This window comes from Aythya ferina (assembly GCF_964211825.1).
Source record: "Aythya ferina genome assembly, chromosome: 5".
In the NCBI taxonomy this organism is placed as follows: Eukaryota; Metazoa; Chordata; class Aves; order Anseriformes; family Anatidae; genus Aythya; species Aythya ferina.
Window position 1 is genome coordinate 65,502,257 of NC_140301.1, and position 19,264 is coordinate 65,521,520.

General features: G+C 48.9%; 3 long non-coding RNA genes across 5 annotated transcripts; all 3 read left to right on the forward strand.

Moving 5' to 3' along the window:
- The first annotated feature begins 119 nt into the window (after positions 1 to 119).
- LOC311437921 lies at positions 120 to 18,413 on the forward strand. The gene is made up of 4 exons (XR_014693832.1): positions 120 to 232; positions 354 to 403; positions 18,134 to 18,244; positions 18,364 to 18,413. It is a non-coding gene; the product is annotated as an uncharacterized lncRNA (long non-coding RNA).
- On the forward strand, positions 2,639 to 10,579 carry LOC311437919. 3 transcript variants are annotated; one of them, XR_014693828.1, is made up of 6 exons: positions 2,697 to 3,026; positions 4,492 to 4,593; positions 6,126 to 6,199; positions 6,630 to 6,775; positions 7,845 to 9,133; positions 9,557 to 10,579. It is a non-coding gene; the product is annotated as an uncharacterized lncRNA (long non-coding RNA). The 3 variants fall into 3 exon arrangements; XR_014693827.1 differs by lacking the exon at positions 4,492 to 4,593 and having other exon boundaries at positions 2,639 to 3,026; XR_014693829.1 differs by lacking the exons at positions 2,697 to 3,026; positions 4,492 to 4,593 and having other exon boundaries at positions 6,000 to 6,199; positions 7,845 to 8,242; positions 9,035 to 9,133.
- Positions 18,414 to 18,519: 106 nt separating the features above from the next.
- On the forward strand, positions 18,520 to 19,221 carry LOC311437918. Its single transcript, XR_014693826.1, has 3 exons — positions 18,520 to 18,886; positions 19,006 to 19,055; positions 19,155 to 19,221. It is a non-coding gene; the product is annotated as an uncharacterized lncRNA (long non-coding RNA).
- Positions 19,222 to 19,264: the final 43 nt, after the last annotated feature.

A 19,264-nucleotide genomic window follows, 5' to 3' on the forward strand; every position in this document is an offset into this window, starting at 1 on the left:
TGAGCAGCTGCTCGCATAGTGCTTGAACGGTGTGCTTGAGGAGGAGGTCTGTGGAATCTTGAAAGCTTACAGATAAGGGGTTTTTGAAACTTTTATTTTTATTTCTCTCCTGTCCCCAGTAGAGCGTAAACCTTTGGAGGAACCTGTCACAGGAAAGAGCTCCTTCCGGAACTGTTCAGCGCTCCGTAGGCAGCTCGGTGACTGGCTTGGTCTACTTCTGAGGTGTGCTGAGGTATGGGGGCTGCTGTTTTGAAATGATAATATTGTAAACGGGGTCCCTTTGTGTTGTTGAGGGATGGGTGCTAATGCTGGCAGCTGAATGATTATCTTGTGACCGTTTTCATTTGTTAAAGCTGAAACACAGTGTACAACGCGGGACTTGACCGGAGCTGCTTTTGGCAAGGTGAGCGATGAACAGATGTAGCAGGTACTTTAGGGGTGCAGTTGTCACTGCAGTTACTTAACTGCACAAAGTACAGTAAAAATCCTGTTGATATTTCAGGGGTGTTGTAGCTGGCCTAAGAGAGCAGATGGAAGCATCTGCCTCGAGGGCAGGTGAGGGAGCAGAGGTTAGGGAGCAGATGAGAGTAACTGTCCCAGCTGTGCTGTGGCTTTGGATGCTGCTTCAGCCTATGCTTTTCTTTTTGTTTCACAGGTGTGTCGCACAGGCTCAGAGGGGCCAAGCTGCACTCTGAAGAGCAGCACGGGAAGGGCGGGCTGTTTGTGAGCTGGATTGGAGCAGAACTGCCAAGTAGCACGAGGTGACTGCGAAGGGTCTTGCTTTGCAGGTGCCATGGCAGGCTCTCCACAGAAGCGGTTGAGGATTTGAGAGGAGGTTGCAGATCATCGAGGAGCGACACGTGCAGGGACGGCTTGAAAACGGTATGGCTGCTTTCTCTTCTGTTTATCGGGTGTCCCAGGCGACGTGGGCTGTGATGTTAGCCTTTAGGATCGGAACAAAGCAGGTGCTGATGGCGGTCTTCTTCGGTAGGCAAAGAGGTGCCCGAAGCCCCCTCCTGTGCAGCCTGAGCACGCCTCGCTGAGGATGAAGCTTGCTTTCCAGCAGTTCTGGAAACTGTGTTGAGGCTGAAATGCTGCGTCTGTGTTCGGGTTGGGGTTGCACCTTGGTGAGTGTAGGGATGGGTTTTAAGTGGGTGCAGCGGAGGGCCCGGCCCCAGTGTCCTGTAGTGTGTTTTGACCCATCAGCATAGCCTTTTGGTTCTCAGATAGCCTGCTGAAGGAAGTGATTTTTGCTGCGAGTGGAACGGAATTGATTTTGTTGGCGTATAATCTGTTCTGCTCCTAGATTTTTCTTTCTGCGTAAATAAAAGTTTGAGCTAATTCGAGCTGAAAAAGCTTCAGTTACTTGCTTGGTTGTGTTGTCCTTTCAATATTCAAAGCTGCAGCGAAAGCATGGGGATTGTTGCTTCTAGAAACACCCCAGTTCTCCTGTCTGCCCTCTGCATGCTGTTGAGCTAAGCCTTATAAATAAGTAAATAAACCACAGCTGCTGCTCCTCCTCTTTCTACTTTCATGTGCTTTGCCCCTCCCCTTTCCCAGGTGATTGGGTTTGGGTGCTGGGTGGGACCAAAAGGTATATGAGCCCCAAGTATGCCGTCAGAGAGCTCCTTCTGCCTGGGCTGCTCTTTGGGGGTAAGTGCTTTGTTTTTCCTTCAGTCAGTTGCCGGGTTCTCTAGGCAGGCTGGAGTCTATGGATTTCTGGAATTCTAAGGGCTTGGAATTCACTTCATAGAGGGATATGTAGCAGAGGTTGCTGGCTCACTTTTTTTTTGGGATGGTGGGATACGCTCCTGTGTTTGATCTGTATTTTAATCTCTAGATGAATCAACCCACTTGTGTAACTCTCCAGAGGACTAAAACCAGCTTGATGACATGCTACAAGAGGCTTGACCGTGTTGGTGCAGTATTACCAAGAGACTGAGCAGGGTCACCTTTTTCATCTGCAAAGGGTATGTCTGCCATTACCCCTGCCGGGGCTGCTATGCATTCATGGCCTTGTGGCATTTGTGGACTTCAGTTTGTTTGTTTGTTTGTTTGTTTGTTTTATTTGTCTGGCTCTGGTCTCTGTGTTTGAGTCCTCTGCATGTGCCGCACTGTTTGCGTATCCATTGTGGATGTGACCTTCTCTCTTTGTTTCTTGTAGCTCAGGGCGTAGGCACGGAAGCTTGAACGAAGCATGAGGGTGAGTGGACAGCAGTGGGGGCCCCGAGTTGCTCGGTGGACTGTGTGAGTCTGCTTCAGCTGTCGGGCCGGCTTTGCAAGTGCCTTGCGACAGCAGAGTACGTCTCCTGCCACGTTTCTGACACGTGCCAGACGTCAGCGGTTCCAGGGTTCCAGTTCCTGAAATGCTGGAGATGCTCGGAGCACGAGAGGAGCTGGGGCGGCTTCGGGGGGCTGGGGGAGAGGGGACAGGGGAGAGGGGGGCGGCTGCGGCGGCGGGGGGGGGCAGAGAGGGCAGCAGGAGGAGGTGCCGTTGCGTGCGCGTGGCCGACGCCCCTCTGGATTGGCTGGAGTGCTCCGTCCCGAGGCATGCTGGGAGCTGTAGTTCTGCGCTGCCGGGCGGCCACGTGGGCTCCGGGCTGCGCGGCCGGGCCGGGGCCGGGCCGGGGCCGGGCCGTGCGCGCCGGGAGGCGCAGGTTGCCGCTGGCGGCGAGCGCGGTTGCCGGCGGTGAGGCGAGCGAGAGCCTCCGGGGGTGCCTCCTCGGAGCGTCGGGCCGGGAGGGGCGGGGGGTGTTGAGGCCGGGCGCGGGTCCTCGCTGCGCTTGATCGTTGGGCTGCGCCGCGCCGCGCCCCGGAGGCTTTCCTCTCCCTGCGTCCTGACAGCCGGCTCTCTCCTTGTGCTGCGGTTCACCGGGGCAGAAGCAGCTCCCCGCCGCTAGGACCCCTGCGGGGTTTGTTGCCGAGCGAAGGTGGCGCACCGGGTAAAGCGAGGAAAGCCGCAGCTGGCGTGCTGCGGTCGCAGGGTTCTCAGGAGAGAGAGCAGCCCGTCCGTCCCGACTGCCCAGGTAAGTCGCAGCGACCTCGGGGTGGAATCAAGGCGTGCTCGTAAGCTTCCTGCAGCCCCGGCTCCAAGGCTTCGTTGAATTTGCGGAAGCGCGAGCTGCTCGGCGCTGGGAAGCGCAAAGGGAAGGAAGGCACGTAGTGCCTGCCGAGTCGTAGTAGCCTCTTAGACCTAGAATGAACTGGCCTGTCAGGCTCTGTCTGTTGCTCAGTCTTTGGTACGAGAGGCTAAACTTTGTCCCGCCTCAGCTTTCGGAGTTGTCCTAGGAATAGACCGGTGCTTGCGGGGCTTTCCAGGACGCTGGTTGCGGTCAGTGAGGACAGACGTGAGAGGCAATTTCTGTCTGTCTGTCTGTCTGTCTCTTGGTTATGTCCCAAGAGTTTTGCTTGAACTGTGTGCAATAAAGGAGGCCTTGGGCCTGTACTGAGCAGCGAGAGAGAGCAAAACTCTGCGTAAGCACTGGCCGTGGCAACGTTGCTTGGGAGTTGAGCGGCTGGGGGTCTTTCCAGAGGTGGGGGGTCTTCCCAGCGGAACTCGGTACGCAGGCAGAAACGTGACCTTCGAGGTCTTTGTTTGTCTTGCGCTGCAGCTGTGGTATTTGCCCCATAACTGTATGGAGTTGCTGAATTCTAGAGGGGATGATGATAGAGACGTCCCTGGTTCAGCCTTTTTTTGCCGCAGTCCTTGCAGAAGTTGTGGAAAAATGAGTAGTATCCTTCTCTTTAAGTTCACCTTTTAAAGAGTTCGTCCTGCAGACTCCTGTCTCCGTGGTTTAGGTACGTGATTTGTGTGAAACAGAGCCAGGCTTTCCTGTTAACGAGTGCCCTGATTGAAATTCCCTGTTGTTGGAGAACAAGAACCATCAGTGGTGCTTGGCAGTTTAAAACCTCTTGGCTTACGCAAAGGCTAACTTGCCAAAGCGAATGGGAAGTAGCCTAAAGTTCAGTAAATGCGCTGAATAGAAAAGGCCGTCTTCTTGACGGGAAAAGAGCTTTGCAGAACGTGAGCTTTGTTTCCCGTAGGGCTCCCTGCTTGCCCACCTGTTCAGCGATTACTGCAGGCTTTGACTGGTCCCCTCAGGCCCAATATCGCACACGTGCTGTGCTGCAGACGGTGCCTTAGCTTCCTTGCCGTCTCGTGCTGCGTTACTTGTACCTGCGGAAAACTTACTTCAGTGTCACAGAAACCCCGTGGGAAGCGTTCCCGACTCACGCCGGTAGGACCATCCCGTCGCGGCTGGTAAAATCCAGGAGCAGGACGATGCTTGGAAGAACGTCACCTATGGAGGAGAAGACAACAGTCTCCTTCCTGTTAGGCAACAGGTTTCCAAGACTGGTTTCCCCACCCCCCTGTGCGTTTTGAAGGAGGCAGTCCCTAAGCTGATGCAATCCAACTATCCAACTGCATCTAAGATGCTGGTTGTTACTTCCATAAGCTATAAAGGAACTTAATGTGTTCTGTGTTTTTAGGTCGAGGCTCGTGTGCGTGAGTTTGGCTTGTCGCGATGGCCGGTGTAGATGATCGCTCACGTGCCCCAAAGCTCCTTGTGCTGATGCTGGATCTGCCCCACGGTAAAGGACCGCATGCTGTGTGTTCAGCTTTTCTTCCTTACCGTGTCGTCCGTATGTACGTATGTATTTACTTCTCTGAAGGAAAGGGTGGATTTTTCGTGGGTCCCTCTGTGCGCGTCTCGAACCAGGCTGCAGTAAATACGCGTAAGCGAGTAGGCTGCTGCAGCGCGTCCTGGACAGTATCAGGGTGCTACTCTGCTAGCAGTGGAGAGCTGGGTGAAGGTGCCCAGGGTAAGGGCTTGTTCTGCCTCAAGTTGAACAGAAAGTTTCAGGAGTTGAGCATCCCAGGGGATGTTTGTAGGACTGCTGTTAGACGATAAAGGTTCGGATGGCTGTCGACGAAGGGGATTTTGTTGGTTCTTTTTCGATAGCTGTTCCTGCCAAAGATCGCGTCGGTCACAAAAGGTAGTAGTAACCTTGCGGTTTCTATGTTCTGTAGCGTTTGTACTAAAATACACTGGCAGATGAATAAATGAGCAGGTACAAATACACGTGACTCTGTAGCTGAGACTAAATAACGTGCAGTTTCTTCTGTGTTTTATCTTTCAAAGCACGTTGTTGCTGAGCGCCTGAGCTTTTTGCTCGCATTACCGAGGAAAGGAATGGCAGTGCTTCTTCCCCCCTCATCTCTCTTTTTTTTTTTTTTTTTTTTTTTTCCCCCCTCTCCTCTTCTTCCTCGATGACAGGGTACTCAATGTTTTCCTCGGATGTCCACGTGAAAAACGAAATAAATAAATAAATGCTGATGGTGAAGACACTGACAGAATTGGGTGACATTTTCAAGGTAGAGGAGGGGCGAAGAATGTGGAAATTCCTGGTACATTAGTGGTGCTCTGTTAACAAAACTGACGTATACGCCACTTGCTGTTCCTAGTTTTTTGGTTTGGTTTTCCTTTCAGTAGTCTCCCCGAAGGCTTTTGCGGACACACGGTGTATCTTTTCTGTTCTTTTCAGTATTCTGAAAAGTATTCAGTATTTCTTTTTCAGTATTCGTTTGTCAGGAAAGACGACCGTGCAATCCGAGGGCTGTGGACAACCATCTACCAGGTGGTTGTTGCAGCCTCCATCGGTCATGTTATTTGTGCTTTTAGCTCGCCCTCTCCTATATCTTGAGTTGAATTTCTTTTTTTTTTTTTTTTTGGCAACGCTATGTTTGCAGTGATAGCATTGCTGCCGAGGTATTTTTGACTAAAAATGATCTTAACTGTAGTAGTGAATTCACAGAGTGTGGCTTTGTGTAACGACTCCCGCGATCACAACTTTTTTTTTTTTCCTTTGTCACAGATAGGAGGAAAGCTCTTTCCGGAGAGATGGAAAGAAAGTTGTTTCAGAATACGTTCAGAATGTCTGAAGTTGTTTTGGAATTTTTTTTGTTTTGTTTTGTTTTTTAGTAGTTAACGGTAGTACAGCCCACAGAGCAATTTCTTTGTGCGTGAGAACTCGCGGGTTAACTGAAAGTTACTTGTTTTATTATAAAACTAGGATTTGAAGCCACGGGCATTCAGAAATGCATATGATATGTCTTGTCACAGTCTTCTAGATCAGCTAACCGGAATGAGAACCAATCTTCTGAAAACACACAGGGATATCGTGGGGCAGGATGAAGGTAAATGGACACAATTATTTATTAATATTCTGGTACAGCTATTTAATTCACCTAAGTAGTGTTTCTGTCCTCGGTGTGGGAGAGGAAGTAGACTTTGCATCGTTTCTTGGGTCAGTCGTTCTTCCCTAGATTCCGAAGGAGAAGAATGAAATTTCTGCCTTCTGTCACAAAACATGTTGTGCGTGTTTGGAATTTGAAAATTCAGTTTCATGGGTGAGCTTTCCTGTGCAACAGGATGCAGTAGATGTTCTTATAGTGATGGTGAAAGGAAAGAGGGGCTTTATTTGCCTTTTGCTTTTCCTTTGTTTTGTAGAGGGAGGAAATAGTGATTTCTAGATCTTAAATGCTAACGCTGGAAATGGAAGCATGCGAGGCTTGTATTTCCTTAGTCTTAAGGTAGACTAAATTTAGATACCTTGTTCTGCTGCAGACTGCCTTCACGGCGTTCCTGTTGCTCAAAGGGGAAATCATCAGGAGTAGTTGAAAATGATGCCTTCACCCCTTCGGGAGATTGATCCAGATCAACCAAAAAGGCTTCTTCATACACTTGGCAGTCTGTTCAAACAGGATGAGAAGGTAGGAGAAGTCTTGCTATCTGCTGTATCATTATTTGAAAAGTAACTGAATTGTAACACGGAGGCAAATACTCTGGTAGTGAATTGACGAAGCAATTGTTTTTTACTTATATTAAAAAAAAAAAAAAAAAGTCTTTTCAGGGTACGATGATAGATGAAGCAGATAAATTTGTTGCTGGGCCTCAGAATAAGATCAAGCGTCCTGGAGAGCCCAATACTCCAGCATCACTAAAGAGAGAAGGCGTAGCACGTCGCCGCTATTGCGACGGCCACAGTCACTGTTGTGACAAACCATGTTGGTGGGAAAGGGCCACCCTGTGCTGCTGGATCTCCGTCACCATATCTGAACCTCAAAGGCATGCCAACAAATAAAGGTGTGTTGGAGTTGTTGTAGTACAGGAACTTGTGTGGTCATAAATGGACATAGTGTGCAGGGAAAAAAAAAAAAAGGTCTCCGTGCTTTCTGTGTTAATTCAAAAGGACACGTAAGTTTTAGAGTTAATTGGGACTGAATTTCTTTGGTCGGCTTAGACAAACAGGCTGTTGCTATAGGTAACGAAGTCCTGAATGAGCAATAATTTGGAACTGTTTCTAAAAAGTGCTGAAACCTTTCACCACGATGGTTTGGCGGTAGCAAGGATTTCATTTCAGCTTTTAATTCTCATTTGTGTATTCTATAGTGGGGAAGGGAGAAGTGGGGAAGGAAAGTGTGTTAAAAAAAAAAAAATAAATTTAAATTTCTCACAAATAGTAATTTACCCACCTGTTGCAGCAGAGTCGAAAGAAAAATTTGCTGGAACTGGGGGAAGGAGGGGAAACTTTAGTTTGCTTTAGTCACTGAAACGGGAATACAGCAAATAACTTCACGACAGTCGTATGAGACGGTTGCAGCCCAAAAGGAGGTATTCCTGTGGTTGCGTCAAAGGGTGAATAAAACTACTGAAGTGATCTGACAGTGCTGAGTAACTCTCTCCACAGTACTTTCAACAAGAAGGGATGCAGAATAATGTCCTTCTGTGTTTTTTGATCCTGCAGTTATATGCACTACTAAGCTCCTTCTTAATTTTCAGACACTGGTATCAGTACTGTCCAAGATGGTAATGGAGAGAAGAAAGCAGAAAACTGTCAGTTGCTGGAAGAGCAAATTGATGGCTTGTCTGTGCAAATGGCTTCTTCGGTTCCAGCTGTTAAGGGAGAGGATGAAATGTCACCTGGTGACTTAGACTCTCTACATGATGAGTTCAATTGCTTAAATGATGCAAAGATGGCTTGGATCGTAAACCTGGTACCAATGCACTTGTTCGAGGGCCTCTAAATTACAGCGTGGCTGGAGATGACCAAAAACGAGTGATGGAGTCTACTTCTGAATCTGTGCCAAATTGATTTAAAATAACACCTACAATGTTGGAGGGAAGCGATGCTGGTATTAAAATCAGAGTGGTGAAAGAGGTTTGCAAACGTGGAAGAAGTAAGTTCTTTATTAGTGTATTAAAAATAGGCTAGGGGTACAGAAGACTTTTTCTTGAAATGAGGATCTATTTTGAAAATAAACCCTCAGATTTGGAATGATTTTTGATTACTCGTGTACAAGTAGTGGAAGAACAAGAAAGTAAGTACATGTATTCACAGTCCAACTTTATATCCTCACCGTCCTTACTGCAGCACTCTTAAGCAGGCTTAGTCACAGCACCATTCGTGTTTTCATAGTTGGTTCAGAGAAGAAAGCACAGAAACCAATGAAAAAATACTGTTGTTTCACATCTAAGGTGTCCGGTTCATTCTTTTGCGCTACTTTTTTTTTTTTTTTTGTTAAACTTTATACGAGACAATCGTGCTCATGCTCCACATAGATCGGTCATCTTGTAAAGAGTAGTTATCTTAAACCTCTGCTTTCAAAAATGACAGCTCTAGGTTGAAACATGGCTCGGTATCCCTTTGTTTCTATTAACTGCTGATCATGGCAGCGTGTTCGTGGAGATACAAGGCTTCTCTGCTGATTAAACCTAGTCTGCATTTTCCAAGGGCAGGTGTTTCTAGATACTGCTCTTTTAAGAGAACAAAATTCAGCGTTACATTTGAATATCAGCTAATCGATATCACTTCAAATTATTGGTATGCTGGCTTTTTTTTTCTTACGTGCATTACTGTATGCAGAAATGGGAAACTCTAGGCTTTGTTGTTTTTCCTTTGGCTGTTGAGATTTACTGAAAATGCATTTACAAGATCTGTTTCTAATATCTGTTTGGATCTCTTCTTTAAGATCGTGAAAAAAATCTTCTCTCTTCTTGAGGAGGTACGTACAAGGACGGATGGAAACTCAGAAGTATTTCATTGAATTTGCTATAAGGGAAGGAGCAAGGTTTGTATAGATACGAATGATTCGGAGTTAAACGCTAACGTTGTTCATGATAGCAAATCTCAGTCTTTTCCAAAACAAGTGTTTTGTTTTGACATACCTAAATTATTACAGTTTCAGCGGTCAAACTGCCGTTGTATTTTCTGAAGTAAATGGTCGTTACCTAGAGCTGAAGTGTGAAATAGAAAGATACGGGTGGTTATGGAAGAAAGACCCAGAATTTGCGTGGGTTGGGGAAAGATGGCTGTATCAAATTAAATTTGCCATTCTGATGTCAGAAATGAGGGAAGCTCTTCCATGCTGGAAACAGAGAGCCTCCGCTAATACTGTTTGTCGTGGCCAAATAATACTGAGTTATTTAACTGCTGTTTTTGGAAGAAGAAATGAAATTACTTCCCTAGGTTTAAAAATCGTGTCTTAATACAGCACTTAGAGAGAACGCTAGAGGAGCTAGAGTTCAACAGCCTACCCAACAGAGTTAATCAGGTGAACGGTAGATAATAGTGTACCAGCCAGAGGAATACGGACCGGGAATGAGTTTGCTGTGCCGCAGAAGAGTGGAAGAGGACGTAGCTGTTGCCCTCGCCATCCTGGCGGTCAAGTGATCTTACTGTCAGAGTCCGAGAAGAAGCAGCAGAGCTTTAACTTTACGAACCTCTATCGGCAGAAGCTGGGCTGTAACCTTAAGGACGTGCTATGAAAGGTGTGGCTTTTTTCCTGTGGAGGGTGCTCTTTGCTCAACAGGCTGAAAAAAATAACCATTGCTGCCCCTCCTGCAGGTGGTGAGAATTTACTCACTTGAATACTGTCATTAGCCGTTTTACGTGCAATAGGCAGTGGATCGCACTAAAATGGGGCACTGTCAAATGCACACAGTGTCTGCATTGTGGAGAGATCCCATCTGTTGTGTCCCCCCCCCCCCCCCCCCCCAATAAAAAACCAACCAACCAAACAAAACTCCCAGAAACACCTGCACTGGTAATATTGCATGTTGCCAGCACAGAGACGAGGGCCTTGTTCCCGAGAACTGCTAGCCATGCCTTTAAACTTGAGATTCAGCGTAGATCGAGAGTAAAGAAACTGCTGTTGTGTTAATGAAAGCTAAAGACAGCCCTGTGACTGTTACCACTTGGTGGTTACTAAACAATCTACCTCAGACTCTCTTCTGTTTTTATCTGCAGACATTATGAAAGCGCACCTGAGGCTTCCCAGGTCCCTGACTTCAGTTCTCTTTCATCCCGTGAGGAGGACGGAGATTCTTCAGGTGGCCTTGCCTTGGCACACGCTGTGCTTTGGAAGCACTAAAAAGAAATGCTTTTAAAAGTGTGCATTTATTTTAATGTTCATACAAAAGAGATTGGTTTTGAACAGTGTTGTTACCGGATCACTAATTTGATATTTTAACTGTATGCATTTTTTTGAACATAGGTGTGTGTGTGTGTGTGTGTGTGTGTGTGTATATGTGTGTGTGTATATATATATATATATATATATAAAAAAAAAAAAAATAAACCGTTTTATTAATTCTCGTTAAGTGCTGATCTGAGGAGTCTGTAATGGGCAGCGCTGAATTCCTCAAATTGTCTGTCACCAACAGACCGCTAATATTTTTTGTGAAACCAGTCTGCATATCCTGAAACCCCACTTCTGGTAATAGCTGCGGAATGTGTTTGTTACTTACCTCCCGGTAGCACGTACCCTGGAGCACCTGCCTCATCAGTCAGCTCAGCCTGTACAGGGTGTACATTTTTGCTCCAAGGCTAAAGTGTTAAAGACACCAAGTTCCAGCTTACCAAATCCTTGGTTACCCGAGTTAATATCCTCCCTTCCGTTCCTCTTACTCTTTTGTTCAAAGGTAATGTTGTGAATCACAGAAAATGCAACGAAGACTGGAGCACCTGCACGTAATTAATATTTTCCTTTTAAACGGTAATATGCCAGTAGTAAGTGGCTCTTCAGATAATTTTATTTTCGGTTGTTCTCATTTAAAAACAGTCTCCTGCTCCTTTAACAGCTTTCTTTTAAAAGACAGGTTGAAGTTGTGCTGGCGTTAAGAAGCTCTTCACAAGGTACTGGGGCTGTCCTGAGGATTCCACTTGACCAGCCAGCAGAAGAGGCAGGGAAACATACTTACATTGATGGCCTGAACTTCTCTTCCTATTACTCTTTTTAGTACTAGCCAGCGTGTGTGAGACATCTTTTCCTTCTCCTGTGAAGCAGTGGGCTGGTCTTTCTGGAAGAGGTTGTTTGACCATTGGAATTACACCAGTGAGATTCAAGAAGGAAATAAAATCCAAAAGCAGCAGCGTATCTTTATTACTACGTTAAGTGAGAAAGTGACACTTGGAACGAACTCGTTATAAACAATTCTGAACTCTTTTCTTAGCGGGAACGTACTTGAAAAAAAAAACAAACGAACCACAGGAGTACCTTGGAATACATAGGGCGATTCATCCCTTCAGGATCATTACACGGCAGCTGTATGTCACCACAATACACCTCTTTTGCTTAATGGTGGACTTCTCAGAGGGAATTTACTTGGGTCAGGTATACTGTGTGTATGTGGTTTTATGCACGTAGAACTGCCTGTACTACACTATCTTTTAAATAGGTGGTGGTAAGAGGAGACAGCTTTCTTCTAGTAGATTCTTCCTTAAGTTTCTTTAGTGATTCCGGGGGCGCTCACTTGACCGTGATGTGCCTGACCTGGTTAGCATCTAAACCTCCTCCTCTGATGTGGTACAGCTGTCTGCTAAATTAGTTACAGAAAGATGGTGACTTTAACTCAGACAGTTCTCTCTTACCTCGCTATTGTTTTATCTGGATAATTTGAATTTGGATTAGAGCAGCGGAGGGAAAAGATGCCTTACACTGAAACGGACGCGAGTCTGTGAGAAGAAAGCCAGGCGTCCTTGGAGACTGTGCCAATGAAAAGGGGAAGAAAAATGAGTGGAATAAATCTGAGTGCACATAGTCCTGCATCCCGAAGGGAGCACAGAAGGAAGGTTGCTTGCTTAGAAGAGCAGTGGATGCTTCGTGCCCGCCTTAAAGAGAATATTAACAGAGAGAATTCTTTGTAAGACAAGCTGCCCCGCAGGGTGTGGGTAGCAAATACGTTGGAAAAAATACAGCCACAAGCTCCGAATGGCACAGTAGGCGAGCTGTGATCCGCCCGACAAGGCCTCCCGCGGGCGCCCTCTGCCGCCACCTGCTGGTGGAAAACGAGTACTGCAGGCGGCCGAGGGGCGCGCATGCGCGGTGGCACCGGCGGGCGCCCTCTGCCGCCACCTGCTGCTGTTACTCGGGTACTGCAGGCGGCCGAGGGGCGCGCATAGCGCGGTGACTCCCGCGGGCGCCCTCTGCCGCCACCTGCTGGTGGAAAACGAGTACTGCAGGCAGCCGGGGGGCGCCCTCTGCCGCCACCTGCTGGTGGGAAGCGAGTACTGCAGGCTGCCGGGCGCCACGAATGCCGCATGACGCCCGTGGGCACCCTCTGCCGCCATCTGCTGGTGGAAAACGAGTACTGCAGGCGGCCGGGGGGCGCGCAACGCGCGGTGACGCCCGCGGGCGCCCTCTGCCGCCACCTGCTGGTGGGAAGCAAGTACTGCAGGCGGCCGGGGGACGCGCATGCGCCGTGGGGTCCGGTGGCGCCCTCTGCCGCCACCTGCTGGTGGAAAACGAATACTGCAGGCGGCCGGGGGAGGCGCATGCGCGTTGGCACCCGCGGGCGCCCTCTGCCGCCACCTGCTGGTGGGAAAGGGGTACTGCAGGCGGCCGGGGGGCGCGCATGCGCGGTGACGCCCGCGTGCGCCCTCTACCGCCACCTGCTGGTGGGAAGCGAGTACTGCAGGCGGCCGGGGGGCGCGCATGCGCGGAGACGCCCGCGGGCGCCCTCTGCCGCCACCTGCTGGTTTTAATCGGGTACTGCAGGCGGCCGAGGGGCGCGCATGCGCGGTGACGCCCGCGGACGCCCTCTGCCGCCACCTGCTGGTTTTAATCGGGTACTGCAGGCGGCCGAGGGGCGCGCATGCGCGGTGACGCCCGCGGGCGCCCTCTGCCGCCACCTGCTGGTTTTAGTCGGGTACTGCAGGCGGCCGAGGGGCGCGCATGCGCGGTGACGCCCGCGGACGCCCTCTGCCGCCACCTGCTGGTTTTAATCGGGTACTGCAGGCGGCCGAGGGGCGCGCATGCGCGGTGACGCCCGCGGGCGCCCTCTGCCGCCACCTGCTGGTTTTAATCGGGTACTGCAGGATGCCGAGGGGCGCGCATGCGCGGTGACGCCCGCGGGCGCCCTCTGCCGCCACCTGCTGGTTTTAATCGGGTATTGCAGGCGGCCGGGGGGCGCGCATGCGCGGTGGGGCCCCGGGGGCGCCCTCTGCCGCCTCCTGCTGGTGGAGAACTAGTACTGCAGGCGGCCGAGGGGGGCGCATGCGCGGTGAGGCCCGGGGGCGCCCTCTGCCGCCTCCTGCTGGTGGAAAACGAGTACTGCAGGCGGCCGAGGGGGGCGCATGCGCGGTGGGGCCCGGGGGCGCCCTCTGCCGCCTCCTGCTGGTGGAAAACGAGTACTGCAGGCGGCCGTGGGGCCGTGCATGCGCGTTGCTTATTACGTCGTTGTTTTTTTTGCTGTGTAATTTCCTACGCTCCTAGATTTTTCTTCATATGTAAATCACACAGAATCACAGATCTTCTAGGTTGGAAGAGACCTCAAGATCATTGAGTCCAACCTCTGACCTAACACTAACGTTTGAGCTAATTCCCGTGGAAAATATTTCATTTACTTTCTTGGTTGTATTGTCCTTTCTATGTTCAAAGCTGAGGCATAAATACGGTAAATTTTGCTTCTAGAAACACCCCAGTTCTTTTGTCTGCACTCTGCATGCTGTAAACTAGGGATAGGCACAAAAAAAACCAAATAAATAAATAAATAAAAGAACACAGCTGCTGCTGCTCCTGCTCTCTTTCTTGTGGTTTGCCCCCTCCTCTTTCCCAGGTGATTGGGTTTGGGTGCTGGGCGGGGCCAAATGGTATAGGAGCCCCAGGCACGGCATCAGAGAGCTCCTTCTGCCCGGGCTGCTCTTTGGGGTCAGTGCTTTGTTGATGCTTCTGTTAGTTACATGCAGGGTTCTTTTGGTGGGTCAGGGTCTGGTACGATCTTTTAGAGGAAACCGATCTAGTAGTATGTGCATTTATTGCTTGAAGCTCTTTGGAGGTGATTAATTGTTATAGCACATTTATGGATAGGATGTCAATGTTATTTTGTGCGTTTGCTTTGTTGTTCTAGGTCCCTCGTGATTTTTGCAGGGTTACAGGGCAGATGCCACCAGATCTACCCCTTTCGTTGTTTTTGTTTTGTTTGATTTTTTTTTTTTTCTTGATTTTTCTTTTTCTTTTTTGGAAGGGGGTTTGGGATTTGAGCATCTCAATTTTGCGGGTTTGGGATTTGAGCGTCTTAATTTATTGGGTTAGGGGTTTTAGGCATAGGACTTCAGGGGTTTAGTGTGGTAAATAGTTTGGGTTAGGTCCGTAGGGGTTTCGAGGATGTTTAGGGATAGGGCTTGAGGCTTTTTTGTGTAAGGGCGGGAAGGGCTAGGGTTACAGTGAGCGCTGTTAAATGTAGTTCTCGAAAACTCGGCCTCTGATTGGCCGTGCTGGCTGTCCAGGGAATTCTGGTAGGTGTAGTTTTCCGGCACCAGGCTTCCGGTAGGCCGTGTTGACTGCCCGGAGCATGCCGGGAGATGTAGTTCTGGGACTCCGAACTTCCGGGAGGCCATGTTGGGTGCCCGGAGCATGCCGGGCAATGTAGTTCTGGGCCTCCGGACCTCCGGGAGGCCATGTTGAGCGCCCAGAGCATGCCTGGAAATGAAGTTCTCGGGAACCAGGGTTGGGCTTAGGGACTAGGGCTGGGGCTAGGGTTAGAGTTTAGGGTGAGGGTTGGGGTTAGGGTTAGGGCTAGTGAATGCTGGTTCTCTGTGTTTGCAGATGACGGTGAGCGTGTTTAAACTAATTCCAGTTGAAGAAGTTTCAGTTACTTGCTTGGTGCCGTTATCAGTTCAACATTAAAAGCTGCAGCAAAAGCAAAAGGGGATTTTTGCTTCTAGAAACACCACAGGTCTCTTGTCTGCTCTCTGAATGTTTTTGAGATAAAACAGATTTTAAAAAACAAAGGAAAGGAAAGGAAAGGAAAACAAAACAAAACACAGCTGCTCCTTTTGCTCTCTTCCTACTTTCATGTGCTTTGCCCCTCCCCTTTCCCAGGTGATTGGGTTTGGGTGCTGGGCGGGGCTAAATGCTATATGAGCCCCAGGCATGCCATCAGAGAGCTCCTTCTGCCTGGGCTGCTCTTTTGGGGACAGTGCTTTGTTTTTCCTTCTGTCCGTTGCAGGGTTGTTTAGGCAGGCTGGAGTCTATGGATTTCTGGATTTTAAGTGCTTGGAATTCACTTAGTAGAGGGATGTTTAGTAGGGGCTGCTGGCTCAGTTTGGGGCGCGGTTGTCACTGCAGTTATTTTCCTACAGCCAATAGAGTAAAATTCCAGTTTGCCTTTTAGAGGTGCTATAAGTGGGTAAAGAGAACAGATGGAAGCATGTGCCACGTGGGATAGGCAAGTGGCTGAGGTACAGGAGGGGATGAGAGTATGTGATTTTTTTCTGGGGATGAAATGGAATCAATTTTGTTGGTGTATAATGTGTTCTGCTCCTAGATTTTTCTTTCAATGTGAAGAAAAGTTTGAGCTAATTCCAGTTAAGAAAGTTCCAGTTACTTGCTGGGTCGTATTGTCCTTTTAATATTCAAAGCTGCAGCAAAAGCATGGGGATTGTTGTTTCTAGAAACACCCCGGTTTTCTTGTCTGCACTCTGCATGCTGTTGAGCTAAAGCAGACTAAAAAATAAATAAATAAAGGAAACACACACACACACAAAAAAAAACAACAATAACAAAAAAAGAAACACAATTGGGTGATGTGTTGTGAACGCAACGATCATTTAATCCCTTTGTTTTCCCAGGTGGTGTGGATGATACTGGTTGCACTGTTGGAGCTTGGATTTGGAGAGGAACAGGTGAGCAGAACCGTATGTTGCATCAGCAGTAGTCAGCATTGTGGAGAAGGTGAGCAATGGGGCCAGCGTGCTAGTGAATGCTGTTACTCTGTTTTTGCAGCTGATGATGAGCCTGGCCATTGCCTAAGATGACGATCAGTGCCTGTGCATTTCTTGAGGCGGAGGGACTATACCATGCAACAGCCTGAGAGCTAAGTTGGGGGTCACCTGGTATTTGCGTATCTGGGGCGGCTAATGGGAGCTGGGAGCCAGAGGAGCATGGTGCCTGCTGGCTGACTAGACTTGGTTCCACGGTGAGGGTGGTTCAGGCTGGGTCACGTTCAGGCTGCTTGTGGCTGGGTCACCAGGCTAATAGAAGCAGCGGGATTATTTTGTAGCGTGAGTGGGTGAGCCAGGCAGGACAGTTTCCTTCTGTTCGTCTGTCTTGTAGTGCTGCTTCTGCAATGTCTGTTCTGTGCTTCTTAGGTCTTGATATCCTTCTAGCTTTTGACACTGGACTGACCAGACAGGTGACTTGGTAGCGGTGCTGAAGGGCCTCAGTGCTTGTTTTGTCATCATGACTCTGATCCGAGCACTTCTTGTGTTGCAGTCACTGCTTGAAGTGCAGTTCTGTTTCAGGTCTTGTGCATCATATTCGGTTTGAGATGGCGTCTGTTTCCATCCTCACTCTTGCAGAAGTCATCTGGGCCGCATCAGGAGCTCTTGCTTGGGAATTGATTTCCTAAGCGTCGTCTTATGGGGTTTTCAGTCCCCATCCTTCTGGTCTGTTGTCTTGAAGGCAGGCTTTTTAGGCCTCCATCATCCCAGTTCTGGCAGTGTCTTCCAGTCGCGTGTCGTGACATTCGAGTCTCTCCTTGGGTCTGGTGCAGAGCACCTGTTGTGACTTGCTGTTGCCATAGGGCTTCCCTCCGGGGGTCACTTTTTCTTGCGCCTTGTGTTGTGTGTTTTGTTTGTAGTGTTTGCGGCGTGCCTGTGTGTGTATGTGTCTGGTCTGGAGCTGTCCTGCCTGGCAGTTAGTGATGACAGCTAACGTGGCAGTGCATGGGTGTGCTAATACATTGTCTGGACTGTGTTGGCGAAGACATCTTGTCTGCCTCTGGGCACGTACTGAAGGGCAGCAGGCACAGTCATCTCTGTGGTGTTTGTCAGATGTGTGTGTGGGGGGGAGAGTTGAGCTGCTTGTGAGCAGCTGCTCGCATAGTGCTTGAACGGTGTGCTTGAGGAGGAGGTCTGTGGAATCTTGAAAGCTTACAGATAAGGGGTTTTTGAAAGTTTTATTTTTATTTCTCTCCTGTCCCCAGTAGAGTGTAAACCTTTGGAGGAACCTGTCACAGGAAAGAGCTCCTTCCGGAACTGTTCAGTGCTCTGTAGGCAGCTCGGTGACTGGCTTGGTCTACTTCTGAGGTGCTGAGGTATGGGGGCTTCTGTTTAGAAATGATAATATTGTAAATGGGGTCCCTTTGTGTTGTTGAGGGATGGGTGCTAATGCTGGCAGCTGAACGATTATCTTGTGACCGTTTTCATTTGCTAAAGCTGAAACACAGTGTACAACACAGGACTTGACCACAGCTTCTTTTAGCAAGGTGAGCGATGAGCAGATCTAGCAGTTACTTTAGTGGTGCAGTTGTCACTGCAGTTACTTAACTGCACAAAGTACTGAAGCTGTCGTGCCTGGCAGTTAGTGATGACAGCTAACGTGGCAGTGCATGGGTGTACTAATACATTGTCCGGACTGTATTGGCAAAGACATCCGGTCTGCCTCTGGGCGCGTACTGACGGGCAGCTGGCACAGTCATCTCTGGAGGTTGGTAGATGTGGATTTGGCAGAGTTGAGCTGCTTGCGAGCAGCTGCTCCCATAATGCTTGAACGGTGCACTGTTGAATCATGAAAGCTTACAGATACGGGGTTTTGAAACTTTTATTTTTATATCTTTCCTGTCCCCAGCAGAGTGTGTACCTTAGTAGGAACTGCTCACAGGAAAGAGCTCCTTCTGGAACTGTCCAGCACTCGGTAGGCAGCTTGGTGACTGGCTTGATCTACTTCTGAGGTGCTGAGGTAAGGGGGCTGCTGTTTTGAAACAATAATTTGTAAATGGGGTCCCTTCTGTTGTTGAGGGATGGGTGCTAATGCTGGCCGCTGAATGATTATCTTGTGACCGTTTTCATTTGCTAAAGCTGAAACACAGTGTACAACACAGGACTTGACCACAGCTTCTTTTAGCAAGGTGAGCGATGAGCAGATCTAGCAGTTACTTTAGTGGTGCAGTTGTCACTGCAGTTACTTAACTGCACAAAGTACTGAAGCTGTCGTGCCTGGCAGTTAGTGATGACAGCTAACGTGGCAGTGCATGGGTGTACTAATACATTGTCCGGACTGTATTGGCAAAGACATCCGGTCTGCCTCTGGGCGCGTACTGACGGGCAGCTGGCACAGTCATCTCTGGAGGTTGGTAGATGTGGATTTGGCAGAGTTGAGCTGCTTGCGAGCAGCTGCTCCCATAATGCTTGAACAGTGCACTGTTGAATCATGAAAGCTTACAGATACGGGGTTTTGAAACTTTTATTTTTATATCTTTCCTGTCCCCAGTAGAGTGTGTACCTTAGTAGGAACTGCTCACAGGAAAGAGCTCCTTCTGGAACTGTCCAGCACTCGGTAGGCAGCTCGGTGACTGGCTTGATCTACTTCTGAGGTGCTGAGGTAAGGGGGCTGCTGTTTTGAAACAATAATTTGTAAATGGGGTCCCTTCTGTTGTTGAGGGATGGGTGCTAATGCTGGCCGCTGAATGATTATCTTGTGACCGTTTTCATTTGCTAAAGCTGAAACACAGTGTACAACACAGGACTTGACCACAGCTTCTTTTAGCAAGGTGAGCGATGAGCAGATGTAGCAGGTACTTTAGTGATGCAGTTGTCACTGCAGTTACTTAACTGCACAAAGTACAGTAAAAATCCTGTTTATATTTCAGAGGTGTGTTGTAGCTGGCCTAAGAGAGCAGATGGAAGCATCTTCCTCGAGGGCAGGTGAGGGGGCAGAGGTTAGGGAGCAGATGAGAGTAACTGTCCTATCTGTGCTGTG